The sequence below is a fragment of the Oncorhynchus keta genome, chromosome 22 (genome assembly GCF_023373465.1).
Source record: "Oncorhynchus keta strain PuntledgeMale-10-30-2019 chromosome 22, Oket_V2, whole genome shotgun sequence".
NCBI classification, from domain to species: domain Eukaryota; kingdom Metazoa; phylum Chordata; class Actinopteri; order Salmoniformes; family Salmonidae; genus Oncorhynchus; species Oncorhynchus keta.
The window spans coordinates 24,705,480-24,733,152 of record NC_068442.1 but is presented as its reverse complement, the minus strand read 5'-3'; the positions used below and the strand labels follow the sequence as shown (position 1 = coordinate 24,733,152).

The 27,673-nt window shown below is 42.6% G+C and overlaps 1 protein-coding gene across 2 annotated transcripts in view; it reads left to right on the top strand.

The window, feature by feature from the left end:
* Positions 1-27,673, top strand: part of LOC118401224 (talin-2-like) — a 143,081-nt gene that overhangs the window by 22,416 nt on the left and 92,992 nt on the right. The window contains exon 2 of one of the 2 annotated variants that reach the window (XM_052474935.1): positions 14,519-14,566. The exons of the other annotated variant lie outside the window; for it this stretch is intronic. The gene's annotated coding sequence lies outside the window, so the exon portion shown is untranslated. The remainder of the gene's footprint in view (positions 1-14,518; positions 14,567-27,673) is intronic. 2 annotated transcript variants of the gene reach the window in all.

Sequence of the window (27,673 nt, the reverse complement as noted above, 5' to 3'; positions counted from 1 at the left end):
GTGTGTGTGTAAAGAAAGAAAACAACAGTAAAAAGACATTTGAAAAAACAGTAGCAAGGCTATATACAGACACCTGTTAGTCAGGCTTATTGAGGTAGTCTGTACATGTAGGTATCGTTAAAGTGACTATGCATATAAGATAAACAGAGAGTAGCAGAAGCGTAAAAGAGGGGTTGGCGGGTGGTGGGACACAATGCAGATAGCCCGGTTAGCCAATGTGCGGGAGTACTGGTTGGTCGGGCCAATTTAGGTAGTATGTACATGAATGTATAGTTAAAGTGACTATGCATATAAGATAAATAGAGAGTAACAGCAGCGTAAAAGAGGGTTTGGGGGGGGGTGGCACACAATGCAAATAGTCCGGGTAACCATTTGTTTACCTGTTCAGGAGTCTTATGGCTTTGGGGTAAAAACTGTTGAGAAGCCTTTTTGTCCTAGACTTGGCACTCTGGTACCCCTTGCTATGCGGTAGTAGAGAGAACAGTCTGTGGCTGGGGTCTTTGATCGTTTTTAGGGCCTTCCTCTGACACAGCCTGGTGTCGAGGTACTGGATGGCAGACAGCTTTGCCCCAGTGATGTACTGGGCCGTATGCACTACCCTCTGAAGTGCCTTGCGGTCGGAGGACGAGCAATTGCCGTACCAGGCGGTGATGCTCTCGATATTGCAGCTGTAGAACGTTTTGAGGATCTCAGGAACCATGCCAAATATTTTTTGTTTCCTGAGGGGGAATAGGCTTTGCCCTCTTCACGACCGTCTTGGTGTATTTGGACCATTCTAGTTTGTTGTTGATGTGGACACCAAGGAATTTTAAGCTCTCAACCTGCTCCACTACAGCCCCTGAGAATGGGGACGTGCTCTGTGCTCCTTTTCCTGTAGTCCACATTCATCTCCTTTGTCTTGGTAACGTTGAGGAATAGGTTGTTAATCTGGCACCACCCAGCCAGGTCTCTGACCTCCTCCCTATAGGCTGTCTCGTCGTTGTCGTTGATCAGGCCTACCACTGTTGTGTCATCAGCAAACTTAATGATGGTGTTGGAGTCATGCCTGGCCATGCAGTCGTGGGTGAACAGGGAGTACAGGAGGGGACTGAGCACTCACCCCCGTGGAGCTCCAGTGTTGAGGATCAGCGTGGCAGATGTGTTTCTACCTACCCACACCACCTGGGGGCGGCCTGTCAGGAAGTCCAGGATCCAGTTGCAGAGGGAGGTGTTCAGTCCCAGGATCCTTAGCTTGGTCATGAGCTTTGAGGGTACTATGGTGTTGAACGCTGAGCTGTAGGTGTTCCTTTTGTCCAGGTGGGAAAGGGCCGTGTGGAGTGCACTAGAGATTACATCATCTGTGTATCTGTTTGAGCGGTATGCAAATTGGAGTGGGTCTAGGGTTTCTGGGATAATGTTGTTGATGTGAGCCATTCAAAGCACTTCATGGCTACGGACGTGAGTTTTACGGGTCTGTCGTCATTTAGGTAGGTTGCCTTTGTGTTCTTGGGCACAGGGACTATGGTGGTCTACTTGGAGCATGTTGGTATTAGACTCAATCAGGGACATGTTGAAAATGTCGGTGAAAACACCTGCCAGTTGGTCAGCACATGCCCGCAGCACATATTCTGGTAATCCGTCTGGCCCCTCAGCCTTGTGTATGTTGACCTGTTTAAAGGTCTTACTCACGTCGGCTACAGAGAGCGTGATCACACAGTTGTCCGAAACAGCTGATGCTCTCATGCATGCCTCAGTGTTGCTTGCCTTGAAGCGAGCATAATAGTGATTTAGCTCGTCTGGTAGGCTCGTGTCACTGGGCAGCTCGCGGCTGTGCTTCTCTTTGTAGTCTGTAATAGTTTGCAAGCCCTGCCATATGCGACGAGCGTCGGAGCCGGTGTAGTCTGATTTAATCTTAGCCCCTTATTGACGCTTTGCCTGTTTGATGGTTCGTCGCAGGGCATAGCAGGATTTCTGGTAAGCTTCTAGGTTAGAGTCCTACTGGCTTCTGGTTGGGGTATGTACGTACAGTCACTGTGGGGACGACGTCCTCAATGCACTTATTGATTTTACATTTACATTTAAGTCATTTAGCAGACGCTCTTATCCAGAGCGACTTACAAATTGGTGCATTCACCTTATGACATCCAGTGGAACAGCCACTTTACAATAGTGCATCTAAATCTTTTAAGGGGGTGAGAAGGATTACTTTATCCTATCCTAGGTATTCCTTAAAGAGGTGGGGTTTCAGGTGTCTCCGGAAGGTGGTGATAAAGCCAGTGACTGATGTGGTGTACTCCTCAATGTCATTGGAAGAATCCCAGAACATGTTCCAGTCTGTGATAGCAAAGCAGTCCTGTAGTTTAGCATCTGCTTCATCTGACCATTTTTTTATAGACCGAGTCACTGGTGCTTCCTGCTTTAATTTTTGCTTGTAAGCATCAATCAGGAGGATAGAGTTGTGGTTGGATTTACCAAATGGAGGGTGAGGGAGAGCTTTGTATGCGTCTCTGTTTGGAGTACAGGTGATCGAGAATTTTTTTCTTAGTGCCAGCATCTGTCTGTGGTGGTAAATAAACAGCCACGAAAAGTATAGCTGAGAACTCTCTTGGCAAGTAGTGCGGCCTGCTGCACAGACCCCCACCACCCGGGATGCTCTATCCTGCCGGTGCAGTGTGTATCCCGCTAGCTGAATATCCATGTCGTCATTCGATATTACAGTTTTTGAATGTTCCGTTGGTAGGATATTCGTGATCTTACCTCGTCTAGTTTATTGTCTAATGATTGCACGTTGGCGAGTAATATTGACGGTAACGGCAGCTTTCCTAGTTTTCTTCTGCGGGTCCGGACGAGGCATCCGGCTCTTCATCCTCTGTGTCGCTTCCTTTTGCGAATAATTGGGATGTCTGCCCTGTGGGGTGTTGGAGAATATCGTGTGAGTCCTGCTTGCTGCTGCTGTTGTTGTTGAAATCTTCGTCTAATCCGAGGTGAGTGATCGCTGTCCTGATATCCAGAAGCTATTTTCTTCCTTAAGATACGGTTGCAAAAACATTATGTACAAAATCATTTCTAAATATTGCGCAAAAAAACACATTGGTTAGGAGACAGTAAAACGGCGTCCATCTCCTCCGGCGCCATTTTCATTGCATTTCAAGGGAAGAATGCTGTTATTGCCAACTTGTGCCTTTTGAACTCTACCCAATTTATTCTGTTGACTATTTCATCTTGACCATTTTCAGTTCTGTCCAATTTTCATCTGATGTGAAATCTTAAGTAACATAATTCCAGTTATGTAACAGAATGAAATGCGAAGGTGTTGTCAATTTGTCTCACACTAATAGATCTGTGTGTGTTATGCACTCTAGATATTTTCCATGCCCTAGAATGAATGAATTGATTTAACAGTAGATGGTTGTGTGTGGTCGAGAGAATTAAATGTCACTATGCTATGCTAAAATGTATTGCATTCGATGCCCCCCACTTAACTAATTAGAAGTCTGTGTCGGCGTTAATGAATTGTGAAACTGTGGGAAAACTCATTAAGGCAATTAATAGCCTCAGTAAGCAGCTACAGAAAAATGCTGAGCTCTAAATATTGAGATGATTGAGAGGTGTGAGGTTAATGCTATCATGACCGCTGCCAGTGTTATATAGACTTTGACAACACATAACAGCACTAGGTGCATGTTTACTACATGGATTATGGTGGGAAATGTTGATTTCAAGTGCTTAAGCCTGAAGTGTGTGTGGCATTTAAGTGTGTGCTTGTTGTGAAAGAGAGGGATTAGCTCAGTTGACTGGTGAATTGGGTTACCTTTTAGCAAAGAATCAGGGGCAGATCATTTGTTTACACTGCTAAAGGAATGCGAGTGGTGTCTATATATTCTTTGTTTTCACCCCAGTGTATTGTTTTTGGATAGAGCTGTGAAGACTCTGTTCAGAGTGGTTCACTGTTACACCCCCAGAGTTGGCACCAGGTCTCACAGGCACTACTCACTGAACTGGGTGAATAAGAATAGATTTATACTAGTAATGACAAAGATGATATCTCACATAGGTCAAAAAATGCTTTCCAGACAATCACAAGGTCAAGACGGAAAAGTATCATTAGATATCATTCAACACAGTAATGATTTGGAATGAATGTGTGCTATGTTTACAGGGAGATAATAGAATGCTGACCATCCTGCTGATCAAGCTGCAACTCATATTCCAGAGTCACTGGTCGAGTCAGAATACCCATACTACATACTTAAACTGCATACTGTTTACTCATACTCGCATACTATTTAGCACATACTGTTTTGTTTTAAAAGTATGCAGTATGCCATGGTGTCAACGCAGTAGCGGCTCCTGATTGGCTGAGTAGGTAAGATGGGGCCGAGTGCGGGTGGATTTTTCCAAATTCAACATTCATGTATCGCATTAACCAGCCTGATAATAGTTGATTTCCAATTTGGATTCATTTCTCTAAATTCTGTATAGAATAGGAATTTGTAGCGTACTGCGGCGCAGCTTGCATGGTGCCGCAGAATTCTATGGCACGTTATTTAACTTCTTGGATATAGGGGGCGCTCTTTTAATTTATGGATAAAAATCCGTTCCCGTTTTAAACAAGATATTTTGTCACGAAAAGATGCTCGACTATGCATATAATTGTCAGCTTTGGAAAGAAAATCCTCTGACCTTTCCAAATCTGCAAAGATATTATCTGTGAGTGCCCCAGAACTAATGCTACAGGCGAAACCAAGATGAAGTTTCATACAGGAAATGCCCCAGATTCTGAAGGCGCTGTGTTCCAATGTCTCCCTATATGGCTGTGAATGTGCCAGGAATGAGCCTGCCCTTTCTGTCGTTTCTCCAAGGTGTCTGCAGCATTGTGACGTATTTGTAGGCATATCATTGGAAGATTGACCATAAGAGACTACATTTACCAGGTGTCCGCCCGGTGTCCTGTGTCGAAATTATTGCGTAATCTCTAGGTCCATGCGCGTTCCATTTCTTCAGAAGAGAAAGGAAACTGCCACGAAGAATTTATCATCGATAGATATGTGAAAAACACCTTGAGGATTGATTCTAAACATTGTTTGCCATGTTTCTGTCGATATTATGGACTTAATTTGGAAAAAAGTTTGCGTTTTAAATGACTTAATTTTCGTTTTTTTTCTTACCCAAACGTGATGAAGAAAACGGAGCGATTTGTCAACACAAATCATCTTTTTGTTAAAACTGAACATTTGCTATCTAACTGAGAGTCTCCTCATTGAAAACATCCGAAGCGATTTTATTTGAATGCTTTTCTGGTTTTTGTGAAAATGTTGCCTGCTGAATGCTAACGCTAAATGCTACGCTAGCTATCAATATCTATCAATACTGTTACACAAATGCTTGTTTTGCTATGGTTGAGAAGCATATTTTTGAAAATCTGAGATGACAGTGTTGTTAACAAAAGGCTAAGCTTGAGAGCTAGCATATTGATTTCATTTCATTTGCGATGTTCATGAATAGTTAACGTTGTGTTATGTTCATGAGCTAGCGGATAGATTTACACAATCCTGGATACAGGTTTTTTTCGTAGCTAAGCATGACGCAGAAAACGGAGCGATTTGTCCTAAACAAATAATCTTTCAGGAAAAACTGAACATTTGCTATCTAACTGAGTCTCCTCATTGAAAACATCCGAAGTTCTTCAAAGGTAAATTATTTTATTTGAATGCTTTTCTGGTTTTTGTGAAAATGTTGCCTGCTGAATGCTAACGCTAAATGCTACGCTAGCTATCAATACTGTTACACAAATGCTTGTTTTGCTATGGTTGAGAAGCATATTTTGAAAATCTGAAATGACCGTGTTGTTAATAAAAGGCTAAGCTTGAGAGCTAGCATATTGATTTCATTTAATTTGCGATTTTCATGAATAGTTAACGTTGTGTTATGGTAATGGGCTTGAGGCTGTAGTCACGATCCCGGATCCGGGATGGCTCGACGCAAGAAGTTAAAGACTATCAGAAAGAATGTTGATACTTATTTATTTTGATCCAAAGCCATGAATGAGTGAGTCACTCAGCTTTATGTTGGTGCCGCTATATGACTGTCATCAACTTGATAATATATAACAATATTTTGGAGGTTATTTCATTTTCCAAAAAATGAAAGAGTGATTTGTAATCTGAATAAAGGCCAAAATAATATTTGTAAATGCCAAAACATTTATTTCTGTTTTTAGAGGGAGAGAAATGCTGGGCCAATTGTGCGCTGCCCATGAAGGCCAAAATATAGCCCTGCTAATAGCCATAATGGCGCTGTACCACGTGACCGTGTGTTTGAAAGTGTATTTTCCAGTAAGCAACAATTAGTTTACCTTCATTAGACAACTTTGTTCCAATATTTCTGTAATTCAGTGATATTTATTCCCATAGTAATTCCATAACTAAATAAACATTAGTATTTTGAAATAGTATTTTTATCATTATTTTATTAATGGAAGCATGAAGATGTTGACGAAGAAATACTGTATTGCTGTTTTGAGTTAGAATTGTAACACTTCAGAGTACTTATGCATCGAATACATTGCAGGTAGGGGGGGATGTTCACATCTATAGTAGCCGGGCTATAACGAGTCTGTTATCCTGCTAATCGGACTACAAGTGTTTGAAAACCTTTTTCCAAAATGCCATAACAATTCAGAGGGTTTTTCAGTTTCCTTGGAATAGAAACACCATAATATTAATCAAATGAATCCCAAACTACCTTTCCAATTACTTTAGGATGGAAAGTGTAATGTGGTGCTGTACAAAGTGACGGTCGGGAGTACAGTACTGGGCTATTTAGCTAATGAATCCGGTGTCCTGCGGGCATGCGGGAGACTGGGGTTCAATTCTCAGATGGGGAGGAAGTTGTAGTTGTTGAACTTGGTTAAAGTTAATTTCCTGCAATTCTACACATTTTGCTTGAGTCACATGACTTAGAATCAAGTCTGACTCAGTCACAAATTTGACAACTTGATAGAAAATAAAATAACTTGAGACTTGACATGGAGCCTCAAGACTTGGAACTTGAGACTGACTTCAAATTATCTGGCCAGGTTTTGTAACATTTTGTCTCTCCTTTTGTGGCTTAGTGTCTCTGTGGATGACTCCACGAAGCCAGAGACCGTATCACACTTGAAAAAAACAGATTGGTTATTGAAACGCACACTCGGCAATGTTCCCTCTAAACTCCATGCAGGGCCTTGCTCCTCCTCTCGGACTGCCACGCAGGCCGCGCAAAGATGCAAGATATTGAACTTCACTGAGTTTTCTCCATTAGTTTGCACTATATAGATTAACGTTTTTCCTGTGATCGAATCAACGTTAAATCAGCCCCTTTTCAATGCAACAAACCAAAACAAATCTAACTTTGCAAAATTGAGTCTGTGATTTTGTTGTAGGCAGAGCGCAACAGAGTAGAATTCTATTGGCGGTGGTAGCCCATGAGGTCTTTCAATAACTCGCCAGTGAATATGCTCTTCAGTTCTGATCAGACCACATATCCATACATGTGCACATTTTGTTGATATTCTTTGCTAGTTAGCGAGTTATTAGCCCAGTTAAGTATAGGTCAGCAATGTGTAGTTACTGCTTCCTACAAGAGCAGAAAAAGGTATAGGCTAAATTTCAAGCTGTCTTTGTAAAGCAAGTCAAGGGGCAGTGTTTTATTTTGAGATGGCTTGAATATGCAAATAAGGCAATAGGCCGAGGGGTTGCCTACATTGTCTAATTCTCTGTATGGTAATAATGATTATTTTTATTTTTAAAAGTGGTTTCTTGTGTCATACAACACAATACAATGCAATTTACAGTCACCTATTTTACCCATGGTGTTATAGACAAAGTAAAAAATCATTACATTTATGCATAATGTAAAATATAGTCCTTTGAACACTGCATATAGGCTACTGTAGGCTATATCATAGAAATCAAAATCTTTTTCCAATGTTATGGGATTTGCTCCATTGGTTTTGTTGTTAGGCCTACATTAATGCATCACTGTTTATGGCTGTAATGACAGGCTACATTTTCTCAGTGCAGGTGCACGCATGCATGTGCGTTGGGGGTCACAAGCCAATACCCTACTCAGACTACATCCAGTTTGCTATCACAGTGCCATCCGTTTTGTCACCAAAGCCCCATATACTACCCACCACTGCGACCTGTGCGCTCTCGTTGGCTGGCCCTCGCTTCATACACGACGCCAAACCCAATGGCTCCAGGTCATCTACAAGACCCTGCTAGGTAAAGTCCTCCCTTATCTCAGCTCGTTGGTCACCATAGCAGCACCCACCTGTAGCACGCGCTCCAGCAGGTATATCTCTCATCACCCCCAAAACCAATTATTCCTTTGGCCGCCTCTCCTTCCAGTTCTCTGCTGCCAATGACTGGAACGAACAACAAAAATCTCTGAAACTGGAAACACTTATCTCCCTCACTAGCGTTAAGCACCAGCTGTCAGAGCAGCTCACAGATTACTGCACCGGTACATAGCCCATCTATAATTTAGCCCAAACAATTATTTACTTCGCCACCATCGTTTTTTTTGTTTTTTTGTCTTTACCTCCCTTCTCACCTCATTTGCTCACATTGTATAAAGACTTATTTTTCTACTCTATTATCGACTGTATATTTGTTTTACTCCATGTGTAACTCTGTTGTTGTATGTGTAGAACTGCTTTTCTTTATCTTGGCCAGGTCGCAATTGTAAATGAGAACTTGTTCTCAACTTGCCTACCTGGTTAAATAAAGGTTAAATTAAAAAAATATTTAAATAATAATAATAATAATAATAATAATTAAAGCTAACCAGCTTATGAACGATAATTTTTTTTATTTTTTTTTATTTCACCTTTATTTAACCAGGTAGGCTAGTTGAGAACAAGTTCTCATTTGCAACTGCGACCTGGCCAAGATAAAGCATAGCAGTGTGAACAGACAACACAGAGTTAGTTACACATGGAGTAAACAATTAGCAAGTCAATAACACAGTAGAAAAAATGGGCAGTCTATATACAATGTGTGCAACAGGCATGAGGAGGTAGGCGAATAATACAATTTTGCAGATTAACACTGGAGTGATAAATGATCAGATGGTCATGTACAGGTAGAGATATTGGTGTGCAAAAGAGCAGAAAAGTAAATAAATAAAAACAGTATGGGAATGAGGTAGGTGAAAATGGGTGAGCTATTTACCTATAGACAATGTACAGCTGCAGCGATCGGTTAGCTGCTCGGATAGCTGATGTTTGAAGTTGGTGAGGGAGATAAAAGTCTCAACTTCAGCGATTTTTGCAATTCGTTCCAGTCACAGGCAGCAGAGTACTGGAACGAAAGGCGGCCAAATGAGGTGTTGGCTTTAGGGATGATCAGTGAGATACACCTGCTGGAGCGCGTGCTACGGATGGGTATTGCCATCGTGACCAGTGAACTGAGATAAGGCGGAGCTTTACCTAGCATGGACTTGTAGATGACCTGGAGCCAGTGGGTCTGGCGACGAATATGTAGTGAGGGCCAGCCGACTAGAGCATACAAGTCGCAGTGGTGGGTGGTATAAGGTGCTTTAGTGACAAAACGGATGGCACTGTGATAGACTGCATCCAGTTTGCTGAGTAGAGTGTTGGAAGCCATTTTGTAGATGACATCGCCGAAGTCGAGGATCGGTAGGATAGTCAGTTTTACTAGGGTAAGCTTGGCATCGTGAGTGAAGGAGGCTTTGTTGCGGAATAGAAAGCCGACTCTTGATTTGATTTTTGATTGGAGATGTTTGATGTGAGTCTGGAAGGAGAGTTTGCAGTCTAGCCAGACACCTAGGTACTTATAGATGTCCACATATTCAAGGTCGGAACCATCCAGGGTGGTGATGCTAGTCGGGCATGCGGGTGCAGGCAGCGATCGGTTGAAAAGCATGCATTTGGTTTTACTCGAGAATGAGCATTTAGCAGTCATTTCTTCAGCAGCGAAAACAGCTAAATATATCCAAATCGGTCCTAAGCGACCACATTGTGGGCCTTTTACAATACATAAATCATGACGAATTTGACGAATATCCACTTTGTTAGATTAGATTTGTTGAATATTGTCCAATCTGGCCAATGGAATGCATTCCATTGACTCCTTTACCACGTCTATTGCAAGTGGACCTAATGAGTTTACCAGTCAAATTGCCAGTGTTAGAGGTTCCAAGCCCATTATATATATCATGTGCTCCAACACCTTGCTTGTTTTAGCAAGGGGCAACAAAGTTTAATCACGTTAAGAGTCCATGTTATTGCAGAAACTGACTCAACCGCACGAATGCCCAGCCGTCCCGTCATCAGGCAGCTGTTTTTGTTTTAAGAGAAATGCATAGAAAATACACATTGTGGTGTAGTTTGGGAACCATTCTAATGACCAGTTTGTGCATTTAAGGGTTGTGGATTGACTGCTGAAAAATACATTGAGGCAATGTTATAAAACATTGATCAGTCTTTCTGATGGGTGATAATTCCATCAGAGATGTCCTCCCATATCAGGATGTACTACTCCTGTTCTCTCCTGGGTTAGCTCCATTCAGCCCATGTCAAGACTGGGCTCTTCTCCCATTTTTCTCTATTACTTTTAGTGCTTATTAACGAACATGTCTTTCTCCATGATGGCTCTTTATCCCTCCCAGGGACATTAAAGGAATTAGAAATCCTAACAATTTTATGGATTTATCTTAGGGTGGTCCTTCTGTAGCTCAGTTGGTAGAGCATGGCGCTTGTAACGCCAGGGTTGTGGGTTCGATTCCCGGGACCACCCATACGTAGAATGTATGCACACATGACTGTAAGTCGCTTTGGATAAAAGCGTCTGCTAAATGGCATATATTATTATATATTATTAGAGATGATGAGAAGTTGGCTTCCAGAATGTGCACCATGGGCAGGCAAGCCTCCGGTATTCTGCAGATGTGAGGAGTGGACTGTTTGAAAACGTGTTCTCAACTTCAATGGGTGCTTCACTGTGCAGAGGAGGCAGTGTGCAGAATTTATTGACACTGCACTGTTTCTTCTGGAGAACAAAATAATCGCCATAATATAATCGTCTCTACCACTTTCGTTTTCTTTGAGAGTTGTTGACATAGTATTTTAGTGTGTGTTTATTACATTTTTTACCTAGTGGGTCCACTATGTATACTTAATAGCCAACATAGTTCTTTGGATAGATCTTTGGGTAAAAAATCCCCTATGCCCAAGTAAAATGTTTGTTCTGTCGACCATCAGGAATTGTCAGTAGTACTATTGAGAGCCCTCCTCTAAGAATACTGTTTAGAATGTATATAGGACTTTATAAACTGGGTGGTTTGAGACCTGAATGCTGAATGGCTGACAGCTGTGGCATATCAGACCATATTCACAGGTATGACAAAACATTTATTTTTACTGCTCTAATTACGTTGGTAACTAGTTTATAATAGCAATAAGGCACCTTGGAGGTTTGTGATAAATGGCCAATATACTACGGCTAAGGGTCCAGGCACACCACCTCGGGCCGTATTGCTTAATTATAGCCTATACAAAACAACTTGGGAGAGAAGCACCTCTTTGCTATTTTTCATATTTGGACAATACAGAATATGAGCAAAATGTGTTTCCCCAGTTTGGTTATATTGTTTTATATATATTGTTTTAACATAAACATACTGTATTGCATTGTCCTGCCACTTCTGCCTCTTATAGCATGTGACACACTAATCCTGGAGACTGTTGCATTTCTCTCTAACCAAGCACATTTAGTCCATTACTGTTATCTCTCTACCTAATTTTTTACGTAATTTTGCCAGTTTATGAAATGTTGTCTTGTGCATGTAAACCGTTTGCATTTATGTGCTTTATATCTCATATGTGGAGTTTAGCATCCATTGCCAGTGCATTCTCACCATTGAGGCATAGAATTCCCCCAGCTCTGATGAGACCTTTTCATCTGCCTCTGAGGGAGTAATGGAGAGAGGATGGCAGGCAGGCAGCCTGATTGTCTGCATGTGTGTTTGCTGCTGTGCATTCAGCAGTCTCTAAGCTCATTACAGTAATCAGGTTAAATAGAGGGGTTCAGGGGAGCACTTGGCCTCAGGCATTCTTCCTGCAGCCTGTGTGCCTGAACCTGTGATGAGGGGAGTTCCTATCTCTGACCCAGTGGAGAACCCTGTCCTGCTTTGGCCCTGTCCAACTTCTAATGATCACCTCAAACAGCCTTTGTGTGTGAAGCATGCACACTGTGACATTCAACTGCACCCACGCTGTCATAATGATTGCCTTGTAATTGTAAGGCCCCTCGGAATCAGACATTCCTCCGCAAGTGTGTGATTGTTTTCTAACACTACCCACTCACAGTGACACATTTAGTAAATACGCAATATTATCCTCTGTAATTACATCCTTTTTTTTTTTGGGGGGGGGTCAATTAAGAACAAATTCTTATTAACAATTACCACATGGCCAATGAAAACTGGGATGTACGGTGCATTAAAATAATATAACAAAAAATATTTGAAATAACAGGATAAGACAGACATCACAACACAGAAGGATGGGTAAATAAATAAACACAAAAGTTAATAGAGAACAGTTACAGCACAAGGAGAACAGATATCACAGCAGGACAGAAACACATGGCAACAACTCAGCATTTCGTGAAAATGTTTATCTTGCACAGATTAAATCATTTAAAAACCGTTGATCATTTCACAGCTAAGCTTTTAGCTTACCTAGTGATGTTACCTTTTGAGCTGTTGGGAAATCTTAATGTAATATGTCTATGTTGTTTATTTTGTTTTTGTCTCAGTATGCATTACTGGTCAAAAGATTTAGAACACCTATTCATTCAAGGGTTTTTCTTTATTTGTACAATTTTCTACATTGTAGAATAATAGTGAAGACATCAACACTATAAAATAACACGTATAGAAATGTGTAGTAACCAAAAAAGTGTTAAACAAATTCATCAAATAGCCACCCTTTGCCTTGATGACAGCTTTGCACACTCTTGGCATTCTCTTAACCAGCTTCACCTGGAATGTTTTTCCAACAGTCTTGAAGGAGTTCTCACATGCTGTGCACTTGTTGGCTGCTTTTCCTTCACTCTGTGGTCCGACTCATCTCAAACCATCTCAATTTGGTTGGGGTTTGGGATTGTGGAGGCCAGGTCATCTGATGCAGCACTCCATCACTCTTCTTCTTGGTCAAATAGCCCTTACACAGCCTGGAGGTGTGTTGGGTCATTGTCCTGTTGAAAAATAAATGATAATGCCAAACCAGATGGGATGGCGTATCGCTGCAGAATGCTGTGGTAGCCATGCTCGTTAAGTGTGCCCTTAATTCTAAATAAATCACAGACCGTGTCACCAGCAAAGCACCCCCACACCATAACACCACCTCCTCCATGCTTCACGGTGGGAACCACAGATGTGGAGATCGTCCGTTCACCGACTCTGCTTCTCACAAAGATACGGTGGTTGGAACCAAAAATCTCCAATTTGAACTCATCAGACCAAAGGTCAAATTTCCACCAGTCTATTGCTCGTGTTTCTTGGCCCAAGCAGTCTCTTCTTCATATTGGTGTCCTTTAGTCGTGGTTTCTTTGCACAGTGTTCTATGAACAGTTGATGTTGAGATGTCTCTTACTTGAACTCTGAAGCATTTATTTGGGCTGAAATATCTGAGGCTGTAAACTCTAACAAACGTATCCTCTGGAGCAGAGAGCTGCATAGGGCTTGATGGTTTTTGCGACTGCCCTGGAAGAGATGTTAAAGTTCTTGAAATGTTCCGTATTTACTGACCTTCATGTCTTAAAGTAACAACGGACTGTCGTTTCCCTTTGCTAATTTGAACTGTTCTTACCATAATATGGACTTGGTCTTTTACCAAATAGGGTTATATTCTGTATTGCCCCCCACACACACACACCTTGTCAATGCACAACTGATTGGCACAAATGCATTAAGATGGAAATAAATTCCACAAACTAACTTTCAAGAAGGCACACCTGTTAATTGAAATGCATTCCAGGTGACAACCTCATGAAGCTGGTTGAGAGAATCCCAAGAGTGTGCTAAGCTGTTGTCAAGGCAAAGGGTGGCTTTTTGAAGAATCTCAAATGTAAAATATATTTTCATTTGTTAACAATTGTTTTAGTTACCACATGATTCCATGTCTTATTTTGTAGTTTTGATGTCTTCACTATCATTCTACAATGTAAAAAATAAAGAAAAACCCTTGAAATGAGTAGGTCTTCTAAAACGTTTGACCGGTAGTGTATATAGTAATTACTTTTCCATTTTATGTTACTGTGTCATCTAAGAATGCACTGAAGATAAACCACACACTGCTTTGCTTGATCATTAAATGTATGTTTTGAGACAATTATGTCTCTTATGGAATGGTTATGGGTTGTCTTTCAGTAGGAGAATTTGCTCTTCTGAGAAGTGGTGATTCAGCAAAATTGTCAGCCATGCATATTTCCTTCCTGTAGCTTACTGGGTCTTTGTTTCTTTCCAGCTGTAAAAACCTGCTTAATCCTTGGCCATTTTATGATTCAGCAATAAGGTAAGGCTTTGGTATTTTCTCTCTCATCAAGGGAAATCAGCAGTTGGGGTCTTCCTGGGGCATACATCTATACATATACAGACAACCCTGAGGCTGAGGACAGGAACAAGTACAAGAACTCCCACTTCGACCCCTGCAGAGTCATCAAACGGGCAAAAGGACAATATAGGAATAAGGTGAAATGATATTACAAAGGCTCTGACACCTGTCGCATGTGACAGGGGCTACAGTCCAATACGGATTACAAATGAAGACACAGCCATGATCTGCCCAATAATGCCTCTCTACCAGACGAACTCAATGCATTTTATGCACGCTTTAACAACACTGTGCTGTGCATGAGGGCCCTCAGTGACCCAGAGGACTGGGTGATCTTGTCTTTAATCAGGTCAACACTGGCACAGTATTCCAGGGTGTGTTCTCAGAGCATGCGCAGAACAGCTGGCAGGCATATTCACGGTCATTTTCGATCTCTCCTTGTTTTAGTCTGTATTCCCCACATCCCTAAAGCTGACCACCATCAATCTTGTGCCCAAGAACTGAGGCCTCATGCCAAAAAGACTACAGCCCTCTTGCACTCACATCTGTAATCATGAAGTGCTTCGAAAGGAAGGTTATGGCACACATCAACTCCATCATCCTAAATACCTGAGACCCACTCCAATTTGCATACCGCCCCAACAGATCTATAGATGATGCAACCTCAGTTGCACTCAATTGCCCTCACCCACCTAGATAATATGAATACCTTAGTTGCTGTTCATTTACAGCTCAGTATTGAACACCATTGTCCCTTCCCAAGCTTGTCACCAAACTTAGGACCCTGGAACTGAACAATTCCCTCTGCAACTGGATCCTGGACTTCCTGACGGGCCGGCCCTAGGTGATGAGGGTAGGCAACATCGCCTCCGCCATGCTGATCCTCAACACGGGGGTCCCACAGGGGTGTGTGCTTAGTCCCCTCCTGTACTCCCTGTTCACCCACAACTCCGTGGTCACGCATGACTCCTACACGATCATCAAGTTTGCTGATGACATGACGGTGGTCGGTGACAATTTGACAGCCTACAGGGAGGTGGTCAGTGACCTGGCAGGTGGTGGTGCTGCTGGGACAACAACCTCTCCCTCAACGTCAGTAATACCAAGGGGCTGATCGTGGACTACAGGAAAGGGGGAGAGGGGGCAGCTTCAAGTTCCTCTGTGTCCAAATCACTAAGGACTTAAAATGTTCCACGCACAATCGTAAAGAAGGAGCGACAGCGCCTATTCTCCCTCAGGAGGTTGAAAAGGTTTGGCATGGGTCCTCAAACCCTCAACCTTCGACAGCTTCACCATTGACCGCATCTTGACTGGCTGCATCACGGCTTTGTATGGCAACAGCACCACCCTCGATCACTTGGCCCTACAGAGGGTGTTGCGGACAGCCCAGTACATCACTGTGGCCTAGCTCCCTGCCATCCAGGACTTCTTTATCAGGCAGTGTAAAAGAATGGCCCGGAAATTGTTAGACTCCAGCCACCCAGGCCATAGACTGTTCTTTCTACTTCTGCATGGCAAGCGATACCGGTGCATCAAGTCTGACACCCAACAGGCTCCTCAACAGCTTCTGTCCCCAAGCCATAAGACTGCTAAATAGCTAACAAAATGGATACACTGTCTCTATGCACACTCAGAGGACTCTATACACTCACACACACACACACACTCACACTCGCTTCATTTACTCACACATAACATGCACATATTTATACTGACTCCACACACGCATACACACTCGCATACAGTCATCATATACAGTACGTTGCTGCTACTCTGTTTATCATATTTTGATGCATAGTCACCTTACCCCTATACGTCTATACCTTACCTCTCACTCCAGTATCCCTGCACATTGCAAATATGGTATTGGAACTGACCCTGTATATATAGCTTGCTTATTTCTCGTGTTATTCTTATTTATACATATTGTTTCAGTGTGTTTTCTATCTTATGTTTTTTTTAGTACTTCATTAGTTTTTTTCTCAAAGTTGTAATTGTGATTTGGGTGAACTGTTGGAATCATGGAAATAGACTGATTATACTAATTCTATAGTTAAAATATAATATTGGGCACATTGAATACGGTGTTGTTTGACATGACAACCAAGGAAAATGCCAGAGACGAGTTAGGGTAGAAACCAAAGTGTTAAGTGGTTTCTAGGGGATACTATAATCTTTGGCTACATTTGAATGTTTTCATCATACCTAGTTCATGCTAACATATTCATGCTTTGCGTATTCCTCTTTGATTTAGAAGATACAGTTGCACAAACATGCTGATTTTAGGTCTACAGCGTCACTGGTGTTATCAGGCTGCATTGCTAATTATGTTTGTTCTGACTAGCCAGCTCACTAGCAATCAGCATTAGTGGCTTACACAACTTAGGCCAAACTTGCTAAGAAAAGACCAACTAGATGTTTGCAGAATAAAGAAACACAAACTAATAGTGTAATTATAGAATGCTAGTGGATTTATATTAAGAAGTGAAGTGGAAACGGCATTGTGGTGCATTGACCATGCAGACCAAACGCATGTGTCTCGTGGTCAAGGAACAACAAATGCGCTCCTTGAATGGGGCGAAGTACACTATAAAAATGGACGTTACACACGGCGTATCACATTTCACAAACCAAACATTCAAATACAGTTATAGAAGGTAAAATTTAAAAAACAAACCAGTCCGTGCATCAATACCGGTATATCGTTAAAAAATACAGTATTACCACCCAGCCCTAGTTGAATGTGAAAAACACAGCAATGTTGAGGTTCTTTACACAAACCGGTGCGCCTGGCACCTACTACCAACCCCGTTCAAAGGCACGTAAATATTTTATCTTACCCATTCACCTTCTGAATAGCACACATACTATACTGTACATAATCCATGTCTCAATTGTCTCAAGCCTTACAAATTATTCTTTAACCTGTGTCCTCCCCTTCATCTACACTAATTCAAGTGCATTTAACAAGGGACATCCAATAAGGGATCATAGCTTTCACCTGGTTTCATCTGGTCAGTCTGTCATGGAACGAGAACATGTTCTTAATGTTTTGTACACACTCTATATATTATTTTTTAAATGGCAGTGATTTGCATATAGGGGAAACACTGACAATTGACTCATGTCAAGAATTATATTAAGTAGCTTTTGTTAGTCTTTGCTTGGGCCTGTGCTGTGAGTGAATGTCTGACTGCCTTTAAGGGTTGTCTCACTGCACGGCGCCGACAGAAGCCACCTGACCTGGGAATTGCCCCAAAATGTTGTTGCTATGGTAACCTTCAGATGTGAAGCATGAAATATGGTGCCTGCGAGTCCTTTAACTAAGCGTGGCAGCATCCTTCATGTGCTCGAATCCCTAATCGCTGGACAGAGGAGGCAGACTCAATGCTGCAGGACTGTTTTGAGAATATTGATTGGAAAATGTTCAAAGATTCATCCCACCAAAACTCATCCATCAAACATTGAGGAATATCACAGGAATCTCACAGGCTTCATTACGAAATGTGTTGATGATGTTGTACCCACAATAACAATCCGGACATACCCCAACCAAAAACCCTGAATGAAATTCGTACCATGATGAGAGCCCATACTGCAGCATTCAGTGTCAGCAGAATGAACCCTGACAACTCGGTGGCTCAGGGCAAGCAGGTACGAGCGACGCAAATCCATTAGGGGTGCAAAAAGACCATGCAAACTCAAACTTTAATCAATATTTACCAACTCAGACACTCGACACGTGGTAAGGACTACAGGCAATCACTGACTACAAAGGCAAATCCAGCTGTGTGGTTCCCACCGTAACCTCCCTCCAAGGAACTTAACACATTTTATGCTCGCTTTAAGGCAGAAAATAGAGCCATTCAGGAAGGCTCTCACCGTTCCGGATGACCAGGTGCTTTCTCTCTCCGAGGCTAACATGAGGAAAACCCTTGCGTGAATACTCACTAAGCGCAGGCCCAGATGGCATCCCTGGCAACGTCTTCAGAGTGTGCGCTGACCAGCTGGCGGGCGTCTTCTCAGACATCTTCAACCTGTCCCTGTCCCAAGCTGTAGTCCCCACTTTCTTCATCCTCCCAGTCCCCAATAAAACCAAGGTGAAATGCCCAAATTATTATCTCCCCATTGCACCCCTGTCATCATTAAGTGCTTTGAGAGGCTGGTCATGGCTCATATCTATGCCAGGCACACTGTACCCACCGGAATTTCCCTACCGCTCCAACAGATCCACGGAAGATGCCAAGCAGCCAACAAGTGCTCAACATAACTCATTCAAGACTGTTGGAAAAGCATTCCAGGTGAAGCTGGTTGAGAGAATGCAAAGAGTGTGCAAAGCTGTCATCGAGGCAAAGGGTGTCTCCTTTTGAAAAATCTCAAATATAAAATATATTTTGAGTTGTTTAACACTTTTTTTGGTTAGCACATGATTCCATATGTGTTATTTCATAGTTTTGATGTCTTCACTATTACTCTACAATGTAGAAAATTGTAAAAATAAAAACCCTTGAATGAGTCAGTGTCCAAACTTTTGACTGGTACTGTATATTCTCCTGAGCCATTTTTACTTTATTTTCATTTTCTTATCTTTAATTTTTTGATGCGGTGTCGAGAAGGAGCCTCGTAAGCATTTATTTGAATGGTAAATACCATGTGTATCCTCTACATACGACTAATAAAACTTGAAACTAATCCTGTAGCTCGGTCCAGCCAGCAGCCCTGTCCTGGAGTGGCTCATTTGTACTCTCCCCTATAGCACATCCACATAATCACCACACGTTAGCTCTCCTCAGATGACTCTTCAGATCTAAAGCAGGTGTTGCACAATGACTGTGGGAGTCTAATCATGGTGATCAGATGTTTTGGTGGATTTCTGCTGGATGTTTGTTTTTCTTAATCAGAAACAGGGCTAGGCCTAGGGTCTGGTCGCAGGGCATAAATGCAGTTGAGGGGAAAAGTGCTTAAAAGGTAGTTCTGATGACCTAGATGACTCTCAAAATGTGTGAATTGCAGTTCACGACAGTATCCAATTATGTGATGGAGTTGTATGCCAAGGAGTTAACACAATCAAGTAGATTACCTTTCCTCTCTGCTACATTGTGGAAGCTGATATTTTTAGGGAGTTTCTCTGTTCTTTTCATAAAGTATGTTTGGAAATGTGGCCAGCACAGGTCATTGGTGCTCTGGTTGGTGGGCTTGAATCAGAGGGAAAGAGTGGATGCTGGCAGTGGAGTTAATGGTTCTCAGATGTCCGCCTGTGACACACCCAGACCCCATGTGAGACTAATGATAAGAAAAAGAGGTGAAATCATATGGGTGAAATGCTCAGTAATTGGGAGAAGGCTATGTTCTTCCTCATTCACTCAGTTTCTGCCATATTGTGTTCTTGATGTTTTGCTAAAACGTGTGTTGTCAGATGTTGATGAACATGGTTGGTGCTAGTTTTCACTGAATACGAAACATTCATGTTACATAAAACAAGTCCTTATTTCAAATGAGAGTTTTGGCAATACCGAGCTGTCATGGTAGGAATGGGAATTACATGTCTTTTGATATTTTGTGTGTCCTCTAAAGGGATTGTATATGGAATATTGGAGAAAAATAAATCAGCCAAGTGTGTCTTTGCGTAGCTATCTTCAGAAACGGCTTCCAGTTTGTCAGCAGGCCTCCAGCACACGGTACCCTTTAGGAGAACTTTCTGAAGTGGATAATATTTTGTAGCAGGAGAAGCTGTTTGTTTACGCCTTTCCCAGACAATTTAAACATTTGATTCTCCTTTGCTCTCAGACCGTGCTGCTGAGAGGAAAACAAAGCTGCTAGAAGTGGAATAGAGATACTGTGTGTTTGTTGACCAATCATGAATCATTTGGAGAGGGAACATACAGTAAATAGCTCTCTTCCTAATTGCGTGTGTGGAAAGGAGTCTTGCCTGAGTACTTTATCTGCTGGCCGGCTGGCTGGCTGTCTTGTGAAGTTTTGTTTGGTTACTTAGCCTCCAACTATGTGTAAGAACATTTTACTTTGTTTTCAGACCAAGCGAGTCCTGTGATAAGATATTTACTCCACAGCAGTAATCGTCTGTAGCAAAGCTGGAATGGCTGTACAAGCAGTAGTGTCTAGATAAAAGGACAGGTCATACCAGCCGAACACCAAATGAACAGGGATCCTCTCAAAGCAGTGGTTGTTACTGTTACCTTTTCACTTCTTCAGTTTGTTCAAAGTACAGAAATAGCAGAAGGTCTCAGGTTATTAATACAATGTATAAACTTTACAGTTTTATAATGCACTCCTTCACCAAGCACCCTCACTGAAGCAGTAAAACCAATATGGCAGTTTTACTGATGGGTGTTTTTTAATTTTTCAGGCACACTTTGTGAAACTGGATCAGTCATCCTTTTCAATCTATTTTCCTGCCTCTGCTTTCCTCTATTGTTTTATAGCAAGTTGGCTCATACTGAACGTACACAGTTAAGTGCTCATTTTAGTGCTTTTACAGTGAATATTGCTCTTTATAGTGACATTGTTTATCTGACATTTGAAAGCAGACTTTGGTTCAAATGTTAAAAGCACAGCAGTGAATATTTTTATAAGGATGACCTTGCAGGCAGTGGCAGCTCTGAACCTGTGGTAACAGAAGTGGCCCAGCCTGCTCCTGCTGTCCATCCTTATAAGTCCAGGAAAAGGTGGGCAATGCAAAGTCAGTGATGTGGAAACAATGGGCCAACAACATGCCCTCCCCCTGAACTTCTGCCTTCAGAGACTAAGAAGGTTTGACTCAGTTATGATGGTTTTTATGATTAATAAAACATTCACCAGGACATTGTCTTTGAGTGTTCCAAATACAATATGTTAACTATATCCAAATACAATTGGTCAAAAACAGACATGTAGATAAGAAAGGGATCCACAACAGTATTTCAATATTTAATTTGTTCACCTTTATTTAACCAGGTAGGCCAGTTGAGAACAATTTCTCATTTACAACTGCGGCCTGGCTAAGATAAAGCAAAGCAGTGGGCCAAAAACAATGACAGAGTTACACATGGGATAAACAAACATACAGTCAATAACACAATAGAAAAAATCTGTATACAGTGTGTGCAAATGAAGTAAGTAGGTAAGGCAACAAATAGGCCAATAGTGGCGAAGTCATTACAATTTAGCAATTTACACCGGAGTGATATGTGTGCAGATGAGGATGTGCAAGTACAAATACTGGTGTGCAGAAAAACAAGAACATATGGGGATGAGGTAGGTAGTTGATTGGATGGCCATTTACAGATGGGCTGTATACAGCTGCAGCGATCGGTAAGCTGCTCTGACAGCTGACGCTTAAAGTTAGTGCCGGAGATAAGTATCCAACTTCAGTGATTTATTTATTTTGCAAATCGTTCCAGTCATTGGCAGCAGAGAACTGGAAAGAAAGGCAGGCAAATGAGTTGTTGGCTTTGGGGATGACCAGTGAAGTATACCTGCTGGAGCGCGTGCTACGGGTGTGTATTGCTATGGTGACCAGTGAGCTAAGATAAGGCAGAGCTATACCTAGCAAGGACTTGTAGATGACCTGGAGCCAGTGGGTTTGGCGACAAATGTGTAGCGAGGACCAGCCATACAGGTCGCAGTGGTGGGTAGTATATGGGGCTTTGGTGACAAAACGGATGGCACTGTGATAGACCGCATCCAATTAGCCAAGTAGGGTGTTGGAGGCTAATTTGTAAATCAAATGTATTTATAAAGCCCTTCTTACAACAGCTGTACAGAAACCCAGACTAAAACCCCAAACAGCAAGCAATGCAGGTGTGCACAGTGGCTAGGAAAATCTCCATAGAAAGGCCAGAACCTAGGAAGAAACCTAGAGAGGAACCAGGCTATGAGGGGTGGCCAGTCCTCTTCTGGCTGTGCCGGGTGGAGATAATAACAAAACATGGCCAAGATCAAATGTTCATAGATCACCAGCAGGGTCAAATAATAATAATTACAGTGGATGTCGAGGGTGCAACAGGTCAGCACCTCAGGAGTAAATGTCAGTTGGCTTTTCATAGCCGATCATTCAGAGTATCTCTACCGCTCCTGCTGTCTCTAGAGAGTTGAAAACAGCAGGTCTGGGACAAGGTAGCAGGTCCCGTGAACAGGTCAGGTTTCCATAACCGCAGGCAGAACAGTTGAAACTGGAGCAGAAGCACGGCCAGGTGGGCTGGGGACAGCAAAGAGTCATCAGGCCAGGTAGTCCTGAGGCATGGTCCTAGGGCTCAGGTCCTCCGAGAGAGAGAAAGAAAGAATTAGAGAGAGCATACTTAAATTCACACAGGATAAGACAGGAGAAATACTCCAGATATAACAGACTGAACCTAGCCCCCCGACACACAAACTACTGCAGCATAAATAACATCGCCGAAGTCAAGGATTGGTAGGATAGTCAGTTTTATGGGGGTAAGTTTGGAAGCATGAGTGAAGGAGGCTTTGTTTCAAAATAGGAAGTTGTATGGGGGTTGAAGCTCGTTTGGAAGTTTGTTAGCACACTGTCCAAAGAAGGGCCAGATGGAAACAGAATGGGATCAAGGAATCACCCGCAGCAAGAGCGACATCATTGATATATACAGAGAAAGGATTCGGCCTGAGAATTGAACCCTGTGGCACCCCCATAGAGACTGCCAGAGGTCCGGACAACAGGCCCTCCGATTTGGCATACTGAACTCTCAGAAGTCTTGAGTGAACCAGGCAAGTCATTAGAGAAACCAAGGCTATTGAGTCTGCCGATAAGAATCCGGTGATTGACAGAGTCGAAAGCCTTGGCCAGGTCGATGATGGCATCACAGTACTGTCTTTTATCGATGGCGGTTATGATATCGTTAAGGACCTTGAGCGTGGCTGAGGTGCACCCATGACCGTCTCGGAAACCAGATTGCATAGCGGAGAAGGTACGGTGGGATTCGAAATGGTCTGTGATCTGTTTGTTCACTTGGCTTTCGAAGACCTTAGAAAGGCAGGGCAGGATGGATATAGGTCTGTAACAGTTTGGGTCTAGAGTGTCACCCCCTTTGAAGAGGGGGATGACTGCGGCCGCTTTCCAATCTTTGGGGTTCTCAGACGATAAGAAAGAGAGGTTGAACAGACTAGTAAATAGGGGTTGCAACAATGGCGGTGGATAATTTTAGGAAGAGAGGGTCCAGATTGTCTAGCCCAGCTGATTTGTAGGGATCCAGATTTTGCAGTTCTTTCAGAACATCAGCTGTCTGGATTTGGAGGAGGAGGAGAAGCGAGGGGGGGGGGCAGTTGCTCTGGAGGGTGCAGAGCTGTAGGCCGGGGTTGAGGTAGGAAAGCATGGCCAGCCAGAGAGATGCTTATTGAAATTGGGGATATAAAATTTCAGAATTTTTGGTGGCCTTCCTAAGCCAGGATTCAGACACGGCTAGGGAATCGGGGTTGGCGGAGTGTGCTAAAGCAGTGAATAAAGCAATCTTAGGGAGGAGGCTTCTGATGTTAACATTCATGAACCCAAGGCTTTTATGGTTACAGAAGTCAGCAAATGAGAGCGCCTGGGGACACACAGGGCCTGGGTTAACCTCTATATTACCAGAGGAGGAGTAGGATGAGGGTATGGCTAAAGGCTATAAGAGCTGGTCGTCTAGTGCTTTGGGAACAGAGAATAAAAGGAGCAGATTTCTGGACGTGGTAGAATAGATTCAGGGCATAGTGTACAGACAAGGGTATGGTAGGGTGCGAGTACAGTGGGGGTAAACCTATGCATTGAGTGACAATGAGAGTTGTTGCATCTCTGGAGGTGCTAGTTAAGCTTGGTGCGGTCTCCGCATGTGTGGGAGGTGGGACAAGGGGGATATTTGAAACATGTTGAGCAGGACTAGGGGCTCAGCAGTAAAATGAAACAATGAGAGCTGCCCTTAACTACAGTATACAAGGCATATAGACAGAGAGTGGCATAAAGCAATCACAGGTGTTGTTTGGGATAGCTAAGATAACAACGGGTGAGACAACAACAGATAAACAACTAAGACAACAACAATAATGGTTAAATGGTGATAAATGGGCAGAGAGGGTCAGTTAGCTACACACAGGGCCTGAGTTCGAGGCTGGGGTCGACAGATAAACAAAATTAAGGTCTGTGTTAATGAATGGTCCAGCAGGCATCAGTTGTGTAGCCGAGTGATCATAGGGTCCAATGAGCAGCAATAGCTGGAACAGGGAGCCGTTCGGTAGTCGATTACTACGCTAGGCAAGCGGGATACAGTGTTCAGGAAGCTAGCGGACCGGGGATAGCAGATGGATCTTCACCACATCCGCAACGCAGAGGCCGGGTGAGTAAGCAGATCAGCAGACCATTCGTGATGGATCCGCAGGGCTCCATGTCGACAAAGGGTCCAGGCCAAATTGACAAGAGGGGTATTGTAGTTGGTGTAATTAGTTTGCTAGCCGGGAGATGGGCCTAGCTTCGGGGCTAGCTCGAGACTAACTGGTGCATGCTTCTGGACAAGCGCGTTAGCCTCAATAGCCACTCTGTAGCAGCTAGCTAGCTGCGAAGATCCGGTGTAATGGTCCAGAGCTTGCAGCAGGAATCTGGTGATGTAGTGGAGAAACGAAGCAGTGCAATATGCTCAGGGCTGATATCGCGCAAGTAGTGTGATTGTGATGTAGATATTTATTTTTCCTCGTGTAAGGATATCTAGCTAACATTCTTAGAAAATATCCTAGTCCATCACACATTGGGGCGCAGCCACTGTTTATAAGTTCTGTTCCAGTGCTCTTGATAACACAATTAGTATGCTGCTGGTAGCAGACAGCAGGTAGTCCGGGACCTGCCTCCTCTGGCCTTCTGACGGATGAGACCGAGAGAGGAAGGATGGCTGTGAGCTGAGGAGAGGCTGGACCTGAGATTGCTTTTACTTGATTTGCAGGACATTAAACATTGGCCAGGATTTATATGACTGGGAGGCAATGCTCTGAGCATGTTGCTAAATACTAATGCTCTGATGCTCCCAGTCTCCTGATCCAAAGGCAGGAGGAAGTTCATCTCTCCCACAGATTAATCTAATACATTTAATGCCGTATTAATGACTATCCCCATATGTTTAACAGTGAACAACTAGTAAGTCAATCAAACTATCAATTCATACTGTAGTAGTTGGTATACGATTCCCTGAATAATTTTCTCTAAGCTTTGTTGTTTGTAAATCACTAATATCCTGTACTGTACAGTATGTGTTTTTATTAGGGAGATGTGCCCTGAGGGCAGGGGAAAGCTCTGTATGCACATTGAGTTTGTATGGCGTCTGTACTGGTTTTACTGTGTGTGAGAGACTGGAAGAGGGAGTATCCCAATGGTCTGTTAGCCTTTGGAAGCAGCAGCGCAATGATTTCATACGCCCACTTGAATCAGCCCAGAGGAAAAGCATGTTTGCTCTAGAACTGCTTTCTTTTCAGAAAGAGAAATGTTAGACTGATGTTTTGTTTCTGTAAGCTCGCCATAGCAATGATCTCTCCTTAATTACAATCACATTTCATGATGCTCCTCTCTCCGGCTATCCTCTTCCTCTGGTGATAATAGCTCATATTACTCCAATTGCAACCTGTGTCATACTATAGTTAGTGTAGCACGCACCAGTCAGATTCACTGCAGGAGCAGAGAAAAGAGCAACATAATTTTGTTACTTGAGTCTTCTTTTTTTCAGAGAAGATGGAAACAATGACGGAAATAGCCTGGAACATAAAATGGCTATTTTGATCTTGAATTTCTCAAAATACTCACATTTTCTCTAAGCGTTTTGTTACGGCGGTAAATAAAGCCCTACAAATACTGTATATCTGGGCTGCTCCAACCCAGTGGTGTTCGCAGACAGCAGCACTTTACCTGACTGGCTGACATCATCCTGACAAGGGCCTGAAGATGTGGGCAGAGCTGGGTGATATGGACAAAATCATATTGTGATGGAAAGCTTTTATGCGCAAATATTGATAGAATAACCATCATATCGAAATAAACTTGGGGTCACGTGATGAATCATGCAGGTTATTAGACTACAGATGAAATAAATGATGACGAACTTCAGGGTGGTGAAAGTGCAAGGTGATGAGCCTGATGCTCCTTTCCAACAAATATCATGGATCTTATTCTGGCGACATGATCAGCAATACTTTCCTTTCTAATTTTTTTTTTTAAATAATACAAAAGAGTTTAATACATTTTCTGAGTCAAACCAGCAAAAGCTAGTACAATAGGAAAGCAAAACATGGATATTGTAAATACATAACTTGCTCGGTGAAAGAGCATATCATTTCTAAATGTTTGGAGGGAATCGATACTTGTTTGCAGTTTTAACAAATACTTTTGCTCTTTTGTCCATAATTGTCTCATTGTGAAGGCTATACGTGCGCTCCAGCGAACAGCGGGCAGATACTGTACAGCACTGTATCTGCCCCATGCACGCTTACTTTCATGTGTGCACCTTCAGCACCAGCGCTGCATCATAGGCACTATTCAAAAAACGACATGTGCGCAAATAAGCACTATCTTACTGCCGGTAAGAACAGATGATTGCCATAATCAAGTTTCATCACTGTTATTTGATGTGTATTACATTTAACAAACCAAACATTGAAATACTGTTATGTAAGGTAAAATTCAAACTGGTCCATGCGTCAATACTGGTAGATAGTAAAATATGGATTTTAACCACGCAGCCCGAGTTGAAGGGGGATGATCTGTGTCAGTCCTACTGTACCACTGACTCTGACTAATACTGCCAGCTGTCAGACACCTATCCATCCACATCCTTTATCATCCCGCTCACAAAGGGTATTATTCACCTGCTACATAAGTACGGTATACTGGTGTTGTCAGCTTTTGAATGGGTTGTAATCTGTGAAATGTGTTAGTCTCTCACAGTCACACACAAACTATGACCCCATGCTACGCTGAGTGGGCTGAGTTGCAAGGCGAGATAGCGTGGCAGATGCAAGCTGAACTCCTGACTATCACTCATACTGACTATGTCAGAACTTACACATAAAACCAACTTCAGGAGGATCCAAGATCCCAGATGTTATATCAAGAAA